This window comes from Epinephelus moara, chromosome 13 (genome assembly GCF_006386435.1).
Source record: "Epinephelus moara isolate mb chromosome 13, YSFRI_EMoa_1.0, whole genome shotgun sequence".
NCBI classification, from domain to species: Eukaryota; Metazoa; Chordata; class Actinopteri; order Perciformes; family Serranidae; genus Epinephelus; species Epinephelus moara.
In genome coordinates, this window is record NC_065518.1 from 12453975 (window position 1) to 12473350 (window position 19376).

At 41.7% G+C, this 19376-nt stretch overlaps 1 protein-coding gene across 6 annotated transcripts in view; it reads right to left on the reverse strand.

Moving 5' to 3' along the window:
* The window catches only part of ptprea (protein tyrosine phosphatase receptor type Ea), a 91360-nt gene that overhangs the window by 66154 nt on the left and 5830 nt on the right, over nt 1-19376 (reverse strand). The window contains exon 2 of one of the 6 annotated variants that reach the window (XM_050060013.1): nt 10001-10154. The exons of the other annotated variants lie outside the window; for them this stretch is intronic. The gene's annotated coding sequence lies outside the window, so the exon portion shown is untranslated. The remainder of the gene's footprint in view (nt 1-10000; nt 10155-19376) is intronic. 6 annotated transcript variants of the gene reach the window in all.

The following is a 19376-nucleotide window of genomic DNA, read 5'->3' on the forward strand; positions in this document are numbered from 1 at the left end:
TACATGCACATATACACAAACTAACACACAAACTGTGTATATACATACTCAAACATGCACATACATACACAAAACTGATGGTTATAAATGAATGAATAAATAAAGAGTAAACACCTTCTTCATTCTTGTACCTTGTTAAAATCATCTCTTTATGCCTCTTTTTAAACTGGTTTATGTTTGTACATTTGCAGTATTAGGTTATTCTGACACAAACAGTACCTAATGTTGCTTTGTTATGGCATTAAACAGAAATCTGAGCAGCAGGAAATAATATTATTTCAGGCATTAACATTCATCGGATGAGATTCAAGAAACAGATATTGTAATGACTTGGGTTTCCTAAGTATTCCTTCATCACAATAAAATGTGTTATTGTTATTTCAAAGGAAGGAACGTTAAAAAGAAAGACACAAAGCAGAGAGAGTGAGAATCAGTGGATCACCGTAAACAAGAAGTGAAGACAGGAAAATCTGAAGAGTGAGGGGGCGGAGGAGAGGGAGACTCGAGAGAGAGGGAATTCAGATCAGCCAGCGTGACCTGTCCTTGCCCCACGAAAACAAATGACATCAGAGTAGCTGCCAATCAGCTGACGTGGCTCGGAGAGAAGCTGTTAGAATTCACTCCAGCGCTTTTTTCTGACACTCTGCCATAACCCAATCAAAAAGAAGAGAAACTCCTCACTGATGTGGCACCACAGATAAGTGAAACCTCACATCATGTTTTAATACGGAACACACTCCTCACTGTAGCCTACAGTGATGACTGACACAGCTGGTTTGAGCAAATAAAACAAGCACAGCCGATTATTCTTCATGTAAAGTCTCCCTTCGTTAAAGTGATTCTACGAGACACCTGAGTCTAATTTAATCCCAGGCATATTAAAGGGAATCAATTTGGAGGGAAAAATTTAAAAGCAATTACAGTGGTTGATACGGCTGGCTTTAATGAACTTAATTAGACGCATCTTTGGTGACGCGGTATAAACCATTACAAATGGCAGAGCTGCAGGCACTGCGATCTCATCACTCCCTTATTGAGTGGAATCACTGCTCGTCATTAGAACAAACAACATTATGAATCTATGACCTGCACTAGTGTGAATACAATATGAGGAATCAAACAAGATTTCAATACAGAGGTGAGGTGCCTCCCCTTCTGGTCGACCACCATGGGACCTTCATAAAAAATATGTGCAGTAGTCGAAGCGAGAAACAAATAATGTTTTGATTCCATTTGAATTAAGCCACGTATTACACGTGATGTTTGTAAAGTTAAAATATAAGTTTACTAGTCAAAACATCTGTTTGTTGTAAAACTGTTTGAGTAGAAGACTGGGAAAAAATGTAATCAGAAAAACTGCAAGTCGCGTAGGTGACGTCACAACTTTCTCTCTCACTGAAGCTACAATGCCTGTGTTTTTCATACTGAAATGACCTCACACAAGCTTGAATGGATTACTGAACAGGCCTTACTGGCAGAGGCCCAGGAGCCAAAGTGTCAGAGGCCTCCTGGCCTTGACCATCATCTGACTCAAAATGACCACAAAGAGATGCAAAAGGACTACAAAGAGACAACCAGGAAGAGACTCACAATGACCACTAAGAGATGCAAAAGGACTACAAAGAGACACAAAATAACCACAAAAGACCCAGCCTCAAAGAGACACAAACTGATCTTTAAAAACACATTAAACGACAATAAAGACATGCTAAGGAACTACAAAGAGACACAAAATGACCACAAAAGACCCAGCCTCAAAAAGACACAGACTGACTTTTAAAGAGACATAAAACAAATATTGTGTGTGGAGCTAAGTAACCTAACTAGCCAGCTAGCTGTTGTTAGTGACTTATGGTGTGCCAGAGGAGAGATTTAGTTCACAGGTGGATTCACACAAAACAAACAGACCCTTTAGGGCCGACGTCACAGTGACATCAGTTTGTTAGCTGGAGGCAAAACACAACTCGCCACCACAGGGCTCTAGGCTATATTAAATGTCTGCTTGTGTTATTGGGAGCCAGAATAGAAGGAGTCATGGCTCAAAACTTAGGCTACATTTTAATCATATACCAGCCGCCACTGCCTGTCAACAAAGACAACTATGGTTGAATGTGATAAGACTAAAGGACTGGATGGAGGTGATCATCAAAAATGCTCACATGTGCAGCGCACACTTCATATCAGGTTAGGGAAAAAGTATTTCCTGTTGTAGGGATGAATAACGTTATGTGTATTAAGGGTTATCATGTCCACCTCATCAGAAACTGGGGAGGTATTAAGAGGAATATTGGATTTATCTGTAGCGCTAAGTTTTTACTTATTAGCTAATGTTAGCTTCGATAGCAAAACAAACTGGAGGAAACCGTTTGTGTCGTCCTCTTTTGTAAGACTGCCACAGTAATCGACCACAAAGCTTCCTGTGACATCATCCATCCACTGAGTGAGAGCAGACGGGTCGGCCTGTCTGGTCCCGTTGGTCAGTGTTTACTTATTCAAGTAACACTCGAGGTTCCGGAGAGTGAGTGACCTGACATGGTGCGTTCATAAATTCAGTCTGACGCTTTCCACTAAAATGAGAGCCCTGTTGGTAGAAGAAACGGAGCATTATATTTCTATATGAATTAAAAGGCGGTTAAGTTAATCACACATTCACTCTGCTCGGAGCTCTGCTGCGACGAAAGCACGGTGCTCTGGATAATCGAACGGTACATTCAGACAACGTTACAAATTTACAAACGGTCCAGTTTGTGCCACAGTGCGCTCCGGCACTCGGAACGAGTATTTCTGAATGCACCACTCGTATCATCTTCCTCCATTGTTGAAAACAAGCCAAAAGAACTTGCTAGCTAGTGCTAGCTAATGTCTGTGGAGAACTGTTTTGCCTCTGGCTAAGCCCCGCCCACCAAAAAATGTCATACTGTTTACTAACAGTAAAAGGGTCTGTTGGCACCACGACTTACCTACAACAAACTGGGACTCTGCTGACTTGCAAAATTATGGCTTAAACTGACACCATTCATGGTACAATTCAAACAGTTACAACAGTTACAGGTTATTTATATTGGTTGTCACTAAATTAAGCTGTTGTAATTTACACTCAAGCAAAGCTAACGTTAGCTTGATTAGCTATACAGCCACAGTAAGCAGGGAGGTCGACGGCTGCAGACTAGAAATGAGTGTATTGTTTTCTTTTTTTTTGCAAACAGCAGAAGCACTTCTTCTCAGGGCATCATACACTGGAGAGTGTTGACAGAAAATCATTTCAAATCTGGTGAGCGTCCAAAGGTCAAAAGTAGAGTGTGCTCCTCCATTAATCAACCCACCTACTGTTCCAGAACAACGGTTTGAACTCCTTATTTAATTATCTATTTCTATGACACAAAACAGACAGATATTGATTTTTATTATAAAATATAGACAAGGACCTTCAGAGATACTCTGCCAATCTGAAGGCACTGAAATAGGTTGTGCTTGTCTCTGATTTCTCTGCAGTAGAAATAAAGTATAAAAGAATAAAGTCTCTGACTTCTAAAATCAGCATGAAACAAAGACAGCAGCTGCTTCAATGCAAAGCACATCTTTTTTGCTGATTTCTGACAGAAAACACTAAAATCAGCAGGTTTCAGGACAGATCTGGATGGTGAACGAGCAGCGTTCTCTAATGACGGCCAGTCTGTTTGAGACAGATAAGGTTGTTATTAGATTACCAGCTGTAGAGATCTGTGCCAGACAAAATACTTTCAACAAAGTTTTATGATGAGGTCCCGCACAATGAAATGCTGAGCTACAAATTAACCAGGAACACACACACGCACACAAATGTGCAACATTATTATGCAGTGGATCACACAGGATTCCAGGTCTGTGTGTGTGGCAGCAAAATAAAAAGATTTTTACACAGTATGTTCTTCTGAAGGTATTACTATAATCAAGTGTCAAGAGCCAGTTTGGGCAAGTGTAAACACAGCAATTGACCTATGGCTAAGCCCTGCCCTCAAACGCAATGAGCCAATCACAATGCGTATAGCCATTCCCATACACTCGGACATTCTCTGCCTGGATGTCCATTGAAATGCATTACAGAAAGTCAATTTTGTTCGGTTTTATGAGCTTTATCTGAGGTTTGAAGTTTAAAAATGGTCTAACGGTGTGCATGGGGTACATGCAACTCTGACACAAGGTATCCTGAGAGGCTGGGTGACGAGGTGTATTTTTTACACCTTCTTAAACCACATCTCAACAGAGAAAAGTGTCTCCTTTGGATAAAGTTATGTGGTAACGTCAGACCACATCAACTCAACGTGAATAAGATTAACAATGATGTCTACATCTGTTCTAAGGTAAGTCAACATCGTGTTTGAGGCAACATATTGTCACTTTGCGGCAAAGAAATATAAAGTTATCTTTGACATCTCTAGCTAACGTTAGCTAAAGTTAGCCGAACGTTAGCTCCTAGCTGCGTTGTTCATCATGTCACCTTGTTTGCTGGGAGTTCATTAGTCTATTTTGTTCTAGTTTTGTACTTTGGTGATGGTACATCATTGTTAGCTGTTGTCCAAAGGGCTCTAGTTAAGCTAACGTTAACTTCTGGAGCTTAGCTTCATTAACTTATCTGTAATAGCAGAGATAACAAAGGTTGGCAAACGTTATGCTGAATGATTCAGTGTAAATACTGTAGCACCAAACTAACGGAGAGACAGTCTTGGTAAAGATGGTAAAAAGGCCGTTATCCTTTTCTCGAATTCTGAGCCAAAAACCTTAACTTCAGTGGCACTTTAACTTGTTGTCTTTGATGGCGACGGCAACGAGATGCGGTTTATCAGGTTTACACTGTGACCTGTAAATTTTGGCTTGTAATTTAAGCTTTTCATCAACCTTCTCAACAATAAAATGATGAATATATCCCTCCAATGCATAGTTTAGGCCCTTTTGGTTACTTCTCAGTGACATCTGATTGTTATGTCTCAAAAATCATCAGTTGCCTCCTGCGAAATGCCGTGTGCTATGACACCTGCCATAGCGCCGGTCACTGAATGTTGATATTTTGTCCGAGTGAGTGGAGGGGGGCGTGGCTTAGCCATAGGTCAATCGCATTCTGGTACGCACCAAAACAACCGGACCGAGATCTTCTTGAAGAAGTGGAAACGTAAATAAACAGCTGTATTGGCTATTGGCTAAACTGTTATTTTAAACGTCGGTATTGGCCCACAATTTTACAATCAACGCATCCCTAAAAACACCAGAAAATGTCCCAGAGCCATTTTCTTACTCAATAAATGACATATGAGGTTGATTTTTAAATTGTTGTCAATTAAGCTTCTTTAAATCAACTTATCAACTAACTAGAAAAGCACTCGGAGAGCGCAGACCTCTGCCAAGCAGCTCGGATTTCCCACCATTTTATTATTTTATCCACTTCGCTTCAAAATTTTATCATCTGTTTCTTGTCCCATTATAGACCTTTCCTGAAAATGTCATCAAAATCCGATCAGAACTTTTTGAGTTATTTTGCAGACAATCAAACAGACAAACACAACAACGCCGGCGAAAACATAACCTCCTTGGCGGAGGTAATATTTCAGCAGTATTATAATTTACACTATGATTTATCAGTTCCAGGATAAAAGGTACACAGCGTATGTAGGTTTGCCCCTCCTCTACACTCCCCAGAAAATAAAACCCAAACAAATGAGCTCAGAGCCCAAATTCTGGCACACCCATATCATATCTGGCAACCACCGCGCTTTAAGACAGGAGATCCCAGAAGCAGCCTGTGCCACCATCGCCCCAGCAGGATCTGAAGGAAACCTAATTGAACACATGCAAATGAAAGATGTGTTAGAAATTCCTCTTCATCATGGGGGGATGTATTTTGGCACCAGCAACCATAGCTTCCTGTGTTTCATCTTTCCCAGTTGGGCTTGTGGTTGTCGTATGAAGTGAGACCCACCCCCCATTTTCTCTCCCGCTTTCTCTTCATTTCCCCTCCACAGCTTACACCCAACCCCCCTTACGTATTTCGACAATAACCAATTACAGGCGCAGGAATGCAGGGGAAATGTGTGGCCTGGAGCATGTAGGTTTTATATCAGACACCACACTGATATGATAGTAACAGCATGGGTGGGGAAGCTATAAAAACAACCCTCTTCCTCACCTCCACATATTTTTGGAGCTCTTGGAAAATGACAGGCATAGTGGCGGCTGGTAGTACCAAGCTACCGCCGGCAGACTAATGAAAACAATCACGCAGAGCCGCGGGAGTTCGGGCTGTTTTCAGGACAAAAGTGCACAGCGCTGAAGGACCAACTGCTCACTGATGCAGGCACACAGGAGAAGCAGCATGCAGCTCAAGATGAACATAATAAAACTGGACTCAAACTAGTCTGCACTAATGAGTTTTTACCACAAGACTGAAGGCATCTTTCTGGGTAACTAAGCGGCTAACTAGTCCCCTGCTGGGACGCAGCTGCTGGATGTGACAGTAAAGTCATGAATTAATAGCAGAGCCTTTTATTTATTTCCTGTTGTAGTCCAGCCAAGTCAGACTATGATGGCTCAGAGCTGTGTCCACGTGTCAGATCTGGTTTAAAATGCTGCCTAGGACACAACAGACTCAACATTTGTCTCAAATCAAAAACAAAACAAGAAACAAACACTGTAATACAAAACAAGTCCCTGTTTGGAGACACAATCCCAGCATGCAGTGCTTCTAATAAAGCCGGCAGTACCGCCTGCATCCACATCTTACAGCAGCTCATCCCAGGCAGTCATAAAAGACTGCAAATGAGGGAGTGCCTTCAAGAGAGCAAGGCGTTTTCCCTCTCCAGGGAGGACAGATCTGATGATCAAATCCTTTCCTGTCTCCTCGTTGAGCCCCTCTCCGCTGCAAACAGAGGGTCTCTCATATGTCACACTCCGCTGCCCACAAGTTCTGATAAAAGGCCTAAATATGTACAGCCCAGAAAGATTGTACTCGCGAAAGGTAAACAAAGAAATGTGGAACTAATTACAGACAAATTCCATATGTACAATCCCCAACACATATTTCAGGAAGCCTCATTGTGTGCAGCAATGCCAGTCGACTAATACAGCAGCAAACCAGGCAATGGTGGGACACAGAGATGGGTCGATTTCTGGTTTGGCTGGTACTGTCTAGTGTACGAGCCCAAGCCATTCATTCATTCATTCATTCANGTCCCCAATCTGCATGTCTTTGGACTGTGGGAGGAAGCCGGAGTGCCCGGAGAGAACCCACGCTGACACAGGGAGAACATGCAAACTCTGCACAGAAGGTCTCCCACGCCCGGGATCGAACCGGCAACCCTCTTGCTGTGAGGTGAGAGTGCTAACCACCACACCACCGTGCCACCCCACGAGCCCAAACCAGTTTGATTTTATCCAAACCAGCTGAACTGTACTCGTCATTATGACACGTTCTGGCGAATTAAAAAGTAGACTGCACCGGCAACCTGTGCTGACGGCGTCACAGCACTGAATCGAACTTATATTGCATTACTAAGAAGCAATATGACAACATGAAAACATAAGATTATGTTTGTTTATTAATGGAATAACGGAGCCACTAGTGTCTGACAGGCAACGTGATGGAGATCAAATTTCAGTGGAGGTGGGAGAGCAACGCATGTTATGTTTGTTTACTAGAAAGTTCATGTCTTTTTTGGAGTGACTAGACGAGACATGGCAGAGTTAGTCTCAAAGAAAACTAACATGGTCCTTTTCAGCACTCTAAACGGACTCAAAGCAATGACTCAGCATTTTTTGCGTATATGTGAACACTCCAAGAGAACTCAGACCTCTCTGAAGTGAACCGTACACAGATCACCTCGGGAGATGGTCTGAGTTCGGTTTGAGGTGGTTCGGCTTGAGGTGTCCTAACTGGCCACAAGTGGCACAGCGCTGCCGTTTGGAACTGAACTTCTGTCGGATACCCTGACTCTATTTATTTTTGTCACTTGCTTTGAAAGCTCCCCAATGGACGAGGAACGACTGAATCATGAAGATGAGGAATTATTTCTATAGAACCATCTTATTTCCAGAAACCTAAATAAGGTGGCAGCTGGCTGAAGAGAGATTGCTCGGGAGCTTAACGTCTTTGGTAAGAGTATATGACCGTTACTAATAACAAGCCAACATTAGGCTACTTGCTGTTGGCTATTTTGTACGTTATTTCCAGTAAATATCACAATAAAAAACATGTTTAAAAAGTAACGCTACAAACTTGGGAAGATAACAAAGACGCACCTATCTTTTAAGTGGTTATGCTGCCAGTCTGATGTTGAGCACACAGCTCATAGCTACCATTCAATGGATTCATTCTGGACTGAGTGCTCTGTTGTTACATGGTGCAACAACATAGTATGTTTGTATGTTAGGATGTTTGTTTCCTGTTAGGACATGGTGTCACTATGTTCCACTCAGGAACAGCTGCTAAGTCAAGTGTGATACCTGTAGTAAAATTCGGTATATTAGTCCAGTCCGGTGTTTGGTCCAATATCAAACCAGTTTGAAAATGTTTCCACCGGCCCAACCCTGGTAGTAAAGTAGGCAATGGTGAATGAATTACAATAAACACATTTGGAATATGATCTTTAAACCACAAAGACAGCAGAGCAGGAAGTGGTGTGATTTATAAAAACAAACAACACCGATACACAAATGAGGGCATCCAGTGTGGTTGTTTTCTAAAGTGGCCGTGTAATTTCTTGCAGGATAACAAATTAGTCTTTGTGCAAAGACACAGCACATGGAGGAAGCCCACGGGGGACACAGACTCCCCGTTTTAAAAATACATATCCCATAATGTATATTTGTCTTCTGCTTAGGCTCCAGATGCAGAAAGAGAGCGAAAGCAGGGAGAGAGAGGGTTCGAACAATTCCTAGTTCACCAGCAGTAAAATAGACGTTTGTGTGGACAGCCACCCACGGATGAGGCTGGGCCTACAAAGAGAAACACTGTGTGATATTCAGCCCTGGGACACATCATTATTATGATTACCGTGATCTCTAACCTCATTTGCCTCCATGTCTTCTCTATGAGCAGCAGTGAAAACACTCAGGGTTTGTCGATGGCTGCCTGTGATCTCTACTCCGTCTTATCCAGCGCACAACTGTCTTACTGAGAAGCGCCATGAGAGGGGGAGGCCCAGAGGATGTGTGGGCGGATATAGGAGGAACTGGGCTTTTAGCACATGTTGCTCAATTATCATCACCATGTGTAGGTAGCAGCACTACATCTCCAAGACTTGTGGTGCAATAATGAAAGAGCTAAAAGCTCCAAAGTAAATCATAACCACTTCCTCTATATCCAAGTTTATGAATTTGGAATTGGCAATGCGTTATTAATGATGTGATGCTCATTTGAGTGGGATTCAAATGTTATTTCCATGGCCTACCAAAGATCAATCAATATTTGTTATCATGAGCTACTCAAAGCCAGAAACCAGAGAAGTAAGTCTCAAACTTGGAGAAGGAGGTGTTCCATAGACAATAGCTGTGTCTCAATTCAGGGGCTGCAGCCTTTAAAGGACGCGGCCTTCACGGTCAACGTCAGCCACGTCCTTTGAAAACTGCATCAGCCAAACCGAAGGGTCTCCGAAATAGGACAGTCTGGTCTGTGGAGGATTTCCTGGTTGCATCACCAGTTATTCTCGCCCCAACCCATTGGTGTTCCTGTAACCTAGCAACCAGCTGCGCTTGACAAAGGAGGCGTAAGCTAGAAAGTTAGTTAGCCCTAAATCATGGACCCAGAGATTGTTATTATATATATATTTTTTTTTAATCTAATACTTGAGGAGATGATTCACCGCCAAAGACACCGCCGTCTGATACATTTCAGGCTGATGGACCGTTTTCTGGTAAACTTATTAAATTAAGATTGTTAAAGCTGTGTGTCACCGGCGCGCAATGCATCTTGGGATAAGCTGGGTCATGAAGGATTCATCCTCCAAATTCTGGGAAAGAAGGCTGCATTACTCACCCGCATTTGAAGGAGCCTTTGAAATGGGACGGCCTTGGCCGCGCCAACGTGACACAATCTCTCTTCAAATGCAGCCTTTGAAGGCTACAGGCCCTGAATTGAGACACCGGTTTCTTTTTTATATCCAAATGTTCTTTATTCTATTGTAGAAGTTCTGAAATAGAAAGGTTCAGGTTACTTTGTTGATACCCAAGGGTAAACTAGTTGCGCAGTCGAGAGTCAAAACATCCATCACAGTTTGAACAATCAAACAAAACATAAATCATAGAATACAAGCAAGAAATTTTCTGATTTCAGTTTCTTATATTTTCTGATTTCTTTGCTCCTCTGTAACAGTAAACTGAATATCTTTGGATTCTGGACAAAACAATGATCAACATTTTCTGACATGCCAAATTGAGTTAATTTCTGACTTTTTATAGGCAAAGCAACTAATTCATTCAGAGGAAGTTTTTCCCTAAAAAAAATTGTTGCAGCCCTAGTTTAAACCAGCCGCCCCCCAACACTTTATGCACCCACGCAGACAGAAGTTGTTGTTTTCTTTTGCTCACCACCATAATTTACAGCATGAAAACCTTCAAGTAAAGGAAAATAAGGCGTAAAATTGAAGGAAAATGCAAATAAGCTGATTAAGCACTCTCTAAGAAACACCTGAATGCTAAAACTACACAGCAATTTCACTTTTTTTTTGCATATTTTTATCAACACTCAATTAACACCTTTTTGGGGGAAAATAAAAGCTGAAAATGAGCCCCACATACAGAATATGGCGTTGTCGTCTAATTACTAGCTCTCACTTCTGTAAAACACCAAATGGCTCTTCATGGTTGAATCTCTGCTGGCATCAAGGCAGACTCTAATTATGATAAACAAATATCCCATCGTTGTAAGTGAATGGTGTGGATCTGGCATTGTCTCTGCTGAGCACAAAAAAGGCTCTGGCAGTGTTTGAGAAGAGTGTGATTGTCAACAGTGTGCTTTCCCAGTGGGAAAACATATTGTATGACCAAATGCTGCAATGATTAGCAACATACAGCATCGCTTGGTTTTGTTTGTTGGCATGAAAACCATAGAAATAAAAAATAAAGCATGTATGTGGAGTGTTGACCTGTGTTTTTCATGTGTAACACCCCGCTGCACAGTGAAAATGTTTCACAGCACTTATGGATTACATTTCCAGAGCTGAAGGTCAGTGTGACAAAGTCATGGTGTGGCGTGTGTTTTCTTCTTTCTTACATGGATGAATCAATCCAATCTCCCCAAGAGGACCAGGCTTATTATATTATCTTCTCCAAATTATAACTGATGACTGTTTTCTGATCTTACGTGATGACACTATAAACAGGGCAGAGGCAGCCATCTAACTTGTTTGTAGAGCATAATAACGTTAACCAAATGCCATTTATGAAATACGAGGATTTTATTAGAGGGTTGACATCTGGAGCAACATCTTTGATGAGTAATATAAAATGTGGCGGCCTATTAATCAAACAAGTGTCATGACAGCAGCCATAAAAATCTGCCCTCTACCAAAATGAATGGATAAATAGCAGCCAATTACAGACAAATCTCAATTAAGTTAAGATGTGACATTTGGGTATTCAGAGTACACATCAGAGTTAAAGTTGAGTGACTGACCCACAGACCAACATCTCTCGAGCTAGTGTGGCCAAAAGAAATTAATACTGCAGCCCAGTCGCCACAAGAAAATATTGGCATTGTAGGTTTCTGAAAACCACAGACACGTTGCATCCGTAACATTTCATACATATATCAACTTTTTAAAGTAACATAGTATATAAGCTGACATTGTAATCAGGAAGTGGAGGGGATGATCGATAGCGTGACACCTAGGCGAGATACCCGCCAAGCTGCAGACCACCATTTGAGACCAACACAAAACAAAACGGCTTGTATTTTGAGTCATGGTTGCATTGTGGGCGACCTTTTAGAAACCACGTGTTTTTTTAGTGACCTGTTGTTGTCTTCCCACAGGGGATAATGCCACGAAAAGAGGTTGTTTTTTAACGACCCATTACACCAGGGAGAGTGCAATGAGACATTGCTGAACTTCCAGCGAAGATAGTGCCACAAAAAGCGTTGTCCTTTACCAAAACACTGCTGAGTTTCAAGCCAGGGTAGTGTCATGCAAAGTAGCTATTTTTCACCAAGACGTCATTGTGTTTCCTACTGGGAAAGTGCCATGAACAATGTTTTTTTGCCTTAATATTGCTGCATTTCTAGCCATGATAGTGCCACAAAAAGCGTTGTCTTTTACCAAAACATTGCTGTGTTTTAAGCCAGAAAAGTGCTTGAAAAGCAGTTATTTTTTAACAAGACGTCACCGCGTTTCCAGCGGGAACTGCCCATTGGTTCGACAGCCCATTGGTTCGACATCCCATTGTTCCGACCATATTAAACTCATTGTTCCGAAGTCCGTTCCGAAATCATCATGATGCCCTGTGGTTAAGGTCTGGTTAGGTTTAGGCACAAAAACCACTTGGTTAGGGTCAGGAAAAGATCATGGTGTGGGTTAAAATGAAAAAGAAAGTGACAAACACATAAGTCGTGAACCTGCTCCGCCTCAAGCCGGTCGCGGCGCACCATACGCCTGCCGCGAGCCGTTCAGCACCGCGGACAGTCGGACTAATGGGATGTCGAACCAATGGGCTGTCGAACCAATGACATGGACCCTTTCCAGCTGAGATAGTGCCACGAACAGCAGTTGTTTACTACCTTGACACTGCTGCATTTCCAGCTGGGGTAGTGGTTGTTTTATAGTGACCCGTCATTGTGTTTCCATCGGGGACAGTGTAACAAAAAGCAGTTCTTTTTTGCTGAGAAACTGCTGTGTTTCAAGCCAGGATAGTGCCATGCCAAGTAGTTATTTTTTTACCAAGACATCTCTGTGTTTCCTGTTGGAATAGAGCCACAAAAAGCAGTTGTTTTTTACAGAAATATCACTGCTTTTCCGGCCGGCATTTTGCCACCAACACCAGGTATTTCAAGCCAAAACGTGATCGTAACCATTAGGTTTTTGTGCCTAAACTTAACTACACATTGACCACAGCACTGATGAGATGTGAAGTCCACTACATAACAGCGTACAAATGTAATGTAACCATGGTTTGCGGAAACGTACAACACCAACTTTATTCTGGTGATTCGGTTGAATATTGGGGCTAAATTATAATTGTCAGATATTTCTCTCAAATATCAATACCAGTCTCAAGCCTTAAAACTCTCTTCAGACCTGCTGGGGCTTCATCACTATCAGTTCTTCCCAATTAGCAGCCTGTCAGACATCTGAGAAAGCCAGATACTATATGTAAAAAGCTTGCATCACTGTGGGGGAGCAGTCATAAACCTGTTTTCTGTGCTTGTCCTTCCATCTCTAGGTGTTTGCTTTTTATCTAAAACCTATCCGCTCTTTTTTTGTGCCTCACCATCACATAACAGCAGCTGAAAATACATCATTATACACAGACAGGAATTCAATACGATGAAGCATGTTCAAGGTCCATCCCCTCATTTTATTTCAAACATACTGCATGATCAGGGCTGCCTTTAACCTTGGTCATTTATATCATCCAGGACAGCTCTTATTATCATCCCATACATTAGCGCTTTCTGGCGCTCGCCTGAGCCTTACATGCCTATCAGCATGCAGGGCATGTCAGCTAACCCCTGACTGTGGGCTCACTGCCGCATCTAACTGCGCTCATTTAGACACATTCATCACAGTCGAAAAAAGAAAAAGGCCTCAACACTGCAAAGCTTCCCAAAGAGTCCTGAGTTAAAAGGTGCTTTTAATGAAATAGATCTGAAATGGCTCGCCACGCCACATTCTTTTCAGCTCAACACAAAAAGTGACGACGCAAACATTGAATTAATGCTTGTCGCTGTCACTACAGGCCTTTGTGATGTGATCAACACACTTTTAAGTACTACAAGCCTCAGGAATACTGATGTTAAAAGGAACCTTGGAGAAGATAAGACTTTGAATAAATAAAATAGGATTAGAACCGACAACTCTGTGCGGTGTGTTTGAACTTTTTCTATGTGACACGAGGATCAAACAAAACAAGCAGTCCCTCTGAACTGTACTTGTGTGAAAATGTTTATTGGAGTTACTCCAGAGCCCTCAAAATGCATCATGTTACTGAAGCACAATGAAAATATTGAAGGGCTGACATGATGATCACACACAACTCCCTGTGTTGCAGCCTTGAAAGAATGAATAGGAAATGGGCTGCTTTAGTAAGCATCCATTATTCATTAAGCACTGTACTCCTCCATGTCAACAACCTCTGTAGTGACACAGCCAAACCATTATTTCCTCTTTCACTCTCTTTCTGTCTCATCCAGTCTCACCCAACTTTCATCTCATGTATGATCGGTTGCCAGTTTCTCAGGAGCCTGTAAACTCTAAAACATCCAACAAAACACTTTATAATCCAACTATGTTTGATGTCAGACTGTTAAAAGAACATGATACGACATTTCGGCAAAGACAGGGGCTGCAGCTGGTCATTGTCGCATTTTATGGAGGAGCAAGAAGAAAAAATCATTGCATGTGCTGATGTATTGCCCAAAACTGTCTGACGTTACACGCAGAGACTGATAACATGAGTCACAAGACTGGGTGGGACCTTGATGCTTCTCCAGCCAGGTTTTATGGTGCTGCAGAAATGAGGGGAGATATATGCACCGTCGTCACGTGAGACACAGCCTGCTGCTTTTGGAATCAGTTAAAAAAGCCACTTTACATGTTTGTGTCCACACAAGAACCCTGAAGTTCAATATGGTGTAAGGGGGAAAATTCAAAGTGCCGAACATTTGAAAAAACTAAACAGCAATGTCTCTTTCCAGAGATTGTGACCCGTTAACTCAAGATAGTCCACAGTCCTTGTTGTGAGCAGTTTCATACAGGAACTACTTTCTCTCTACTGAACCACACCCGCCAACCGTATCACCGCACAGAAGGAAGTGTGCATCTACTGCTAGCTCACCTAGTAGCTCTGAGCTAGCTAACTTTACAGCTCAGCTAAGGAGAACGCCATTCATGTTTACATCTCGCACTGTCACAAGCACCAACCTCTCTCCCATCAGTAGCGTTTCCTTCTGTGGAATAACATAGTTGGTAGGGCTGTTGATAACAGCAATATTGCACTACCGCGCAACTGACAAGCCAACCAAATGTTCATGTGATTTCTTTTTTCATGGGAGCACCATGTACTTACGCTCAGCTACAAATGCCAGCAGTGTGATGAGGCGCTGAGCACTGCATGTTTGCCATTCATTTCTGAAAACCGAGAGCTGGAAAATATTCAACTTTGGGTAAAACGCTACAGCTGTTCGTCACTGTCAGTTTTTACCCAGCTGCCAAATCACAGTAGAGGAAGGGTGGGACAAAGACCACAAAGACAAACATTGCTGAACAACGACAACAGAGGAGCAATTAGCCTCACAGACCGGCAGGTGCTTCAGCTTTCTCTTCAACCAGAGCAGTTACTCTACCTTACACCAACATTTTTACTTCTGCAGATATTCTGTATCATAGCAAACAGACGCAACGAAAAAACGCTGCCTTCTGTGTTCTCCATTTAACAATGAACAATAGGGATGATGAACGATATTGGATTTGCCAATATGCTGTTATGTACAAACTCATTTGACCAATACCCGATACCAGTATTGAAATATACACTTTTTTCCCTACCTAATATTAGTGATCATCAAGTCTCTTCTGTAGTGGAATTAACATTATATTATGCAGACGGAGACATGAATTACAATACTTTTAAATGTATGTAATATTCATTTATTGTGCAAAATAAGAAAAGCATGTTGGCCGATCCTGATAGTTCATGTTAAAGACGATATTGGCTGATAATGATGACATGCTGATATTACCGGGCATCCCTAATGAACAAGTATTTAATTTGTCTTTTACTGTAATGACGAAAACTCTGTCTGTGTGTCTGTTCCACGTTTTTCTCCTCACTGACTTGGTCAATCCATGTGAAATTTGGCACAGTGGTAGAGGGTCATGGGAGGATGCGAATGAAGCAATATTACGTCAATTGCCCAAAGGGGGGCGCTATAGCAACCGATTGAAATTGCAAACCTTGAATGGGCATATCTCATGCCCGACATGAAACTTTGCACAGAGATGCCTCTCCTCATGAGGAACAAATTTGCCTCAAGAACCCATAACTTCCGGTTATACAGATTGTCTGCCATTTTGAATTTTTTGAAAAACACTTAAAATCGATCTCTTCCTAGGAAGTTTGAGCGATCTGCATGAAACTGGATGAACATAATCTAGGGAGCAATATCTAAAGTTCCCTCTTGGCAAAAGTTGGAAAACTTACTAAAACTGAGCTTCTATAAGGCAATGAATATTGCGGAGGGCGTGGCTCATCACATAAAGGTGTATAACATCTCAAGGGTTTCACCCATCACCACGCAACTTTGTAGGCATATGACCACACATAATCTGAGGGGACCCCTCCATTATTGACCCCATCAAACAAAATGGGGGCGCTAGAGAGCTCATTTCTTATCTAGGCCTAACCGCCATATGGATTTTTACTAAACTTGGTAGATATGTAGAACAGGACGCCTCAAGGTGACTGGAGAAATTTAACTCTAATTGGCAACTGGGTGGCGCTATAACAACAGAAAAATGCTTCAAAATGGCTAAAATGCGACCGATCGCTGTGGCTCCCCCTGTGGACCAATGTTGGTGTTTTCTAATGTTTGGTATGACTAAGTCATGGTATGGTATGCTGTACATAATCACGGAAACTGTCAGTGTGTCATTCTGTCAGTCAGTCATTCTGTCTGTCCCACGTTTTTCTACTCACTGACGTGGTCAATGTATGTGAAACTGCACATAGGCATTGAGGATTGGCATAGGTAGAAGGTGACAAAGCTACCAATGGGTATGGACTAGTTTTAAAACACTTTCATCTTTGTCATTTAACAACATACCTAATAATACCTTAACAATAAGGCTTATTTATAAAGTGCAAAAATCAGGATAAATTAAGTTGTTAGTGAAAAAAAAAAATGGCAGCAGTACCACATAATCGCACTATTGAGCCACCAGTAAACACTGCAGGGGAAGTTTCTTTGCAGCCACAGCCCTAAGATTTGGCGGGTGCAGTTCGATAGACAGAAAATAGTTCCTACATGAAACTACTCACAACAAGGTCTGTGGATTATCTTGAGTAAGCAGGTCATAATTTCTAGAAAGAGACATTGATGTCGAGTTTTTCTAACGTATTTTTTGAGCACCACAAGCTGAGTGCCATCTAGTTCGATTATATTGGAGAGAAGGCAGACATCTTTACAGCTGATATCTCCAACACTTGGCAACTCACATCAAAACTATCTAGACTGACAAACAGCACTACAGGTAAGAGGAAATGTAAATAATTTGGATTTGAGGGTGAACTGCCCTTTTGAGAAACAACAGTGATTCCATGTATGAACACATGTACTAATAATAGTAAGCCTCAGTTTCACACTATTTGCGTCATCTTTTAACCCCAGAGACATTATCATAAACATCAGGCTATCTAGAAAATGTGTGGGTGTGACTTCTTATGTGCATATAAGATGACTGCATCTCAGATTTGAGATCAAACAAACAGCCTTCAAGGGAGAAAAATCCTCAATAGCTCAATATCTTTCTTCCTGGCTGTCAAAGCGATATTAAGCATGTCCTCAGCCCGTGGGTTCCCCTTTGTTTTCCACAGAAGGCCCAATATTTGTTTTTCCTAGTCATTCATTCAGATAAAATAAAGTGGACTGAAACATGTTTTAAGCCAGAGCTGGAGATGTTTGCTTTCAGTTAAATCAGGCCACGTAGCGCTGGGAGTTAATCTCTTCTGGGCTGCTCCACCCTGCCTTCCCTGAGCAGGTCACCAAATTAGGTTGCCATATTTCAGCCCAAAAAAACAGAAGAGCTCAATTGACTACAAGTTATGTTAAAATCACATCTGTCAACATGCTGCCCCCACCAGTAGCTGATGTTAAGCATGAGACTGTGTGATTATGACAAACAACTTCTGTCCATCTGCTGTCCTTTTTTTCTGTTTCTACAAGCCAAAAAAACAGACAAAAACATACAGTTCTTTAAGGTTTTCAACAATGTGTTTCTCCCCCTTTGGAGACTCATAAAACAACTGCAAGGTCACCAGCTCAATCTCCCGAAACGTGTCTTTTAAGAGCTCTGTGGTGTACTTTGTAATGCGCTCATGTAGCGACTGACAGAAATACAATAGAGAAACTATGTGTTGCCTGGAGGGGAGAATACACCCATATTACCACTGGGCAGCTGTTGTGGAGTTACATCATGCACTACTTCCCTGGGCTCTCTTATTAAAACCAGAAGGGCTTAAAGTAGTGGTTCCCAGCCTTGGGTTTGGGATTCCCCAGGGGCTTCCAAGGTAAACCTGAGGGGTCACGAGGTGATTACAGGGACAGAGACATAATTCTGTTGCATTAAATCAGTTTTAATTGTCCTGGTTCTGCATCTGTCTTCCAAAACGCAGGACACGTTCTCCTTTTCGAGCCTCATGTGAAACAGGTGGGATAGAAATCTGGTCGAACTGCTCATAATCCAGGGTCATACTAAGGTCATAACCTGGTCACAAGCGTTTCCTTTTCTGATCATGCCCTGGAATTAAATTTAGCCCAGCAGCTTACAATAGGTGCATTTACATCCACCTGTGTTTGTGCATTTTTCAGTTTTGCGCATTAATAAACTTTCACTGGAAATGCTGAAAATTTGAAAAAAAAATCCTGAAATATCACAAAAGGTTTTTACACTTGGGGGAGGAGGAAAAGTTTGGTGTATCGATAAAAAAAAAAGGCAAATGCCGCTACTTACAATATCTCAGTATTTACAGGCTGACTAGAGATACATGATGTACATCTCTGTATTTTCTGCGAAATGGGCTACAAGTTTTCAGTTGCAAGTCAAATCCACATTTGAGACGTCAAAAGCACTTTTATAAAAACAAACTGTGATCAAAATAAAATGCAAAGACAGGGATTTTATTCCCCTTTAGAAAATATGCAGCTGCACAACAGTTACACCTCCAAAACGTGCTGTAGAGTGTTGTAAAGTTTAGTTGACTCAAAACACACATTAAACACACATTAAACATGGCTTCACTATAACTCGCAGCATTCACAGACAAACACTTGTCTTTATCTGGACACATTTTCCCCACAAATACAACATGCTAACGTTATTAGCACAAGCCTATGGCATTTTACATTGTATAAATTAGCCTAGCAGCTAGCGGACTTTTCCTCTACTCATATGAAGCCAGGAAAAATCACAACAAGACTTTAA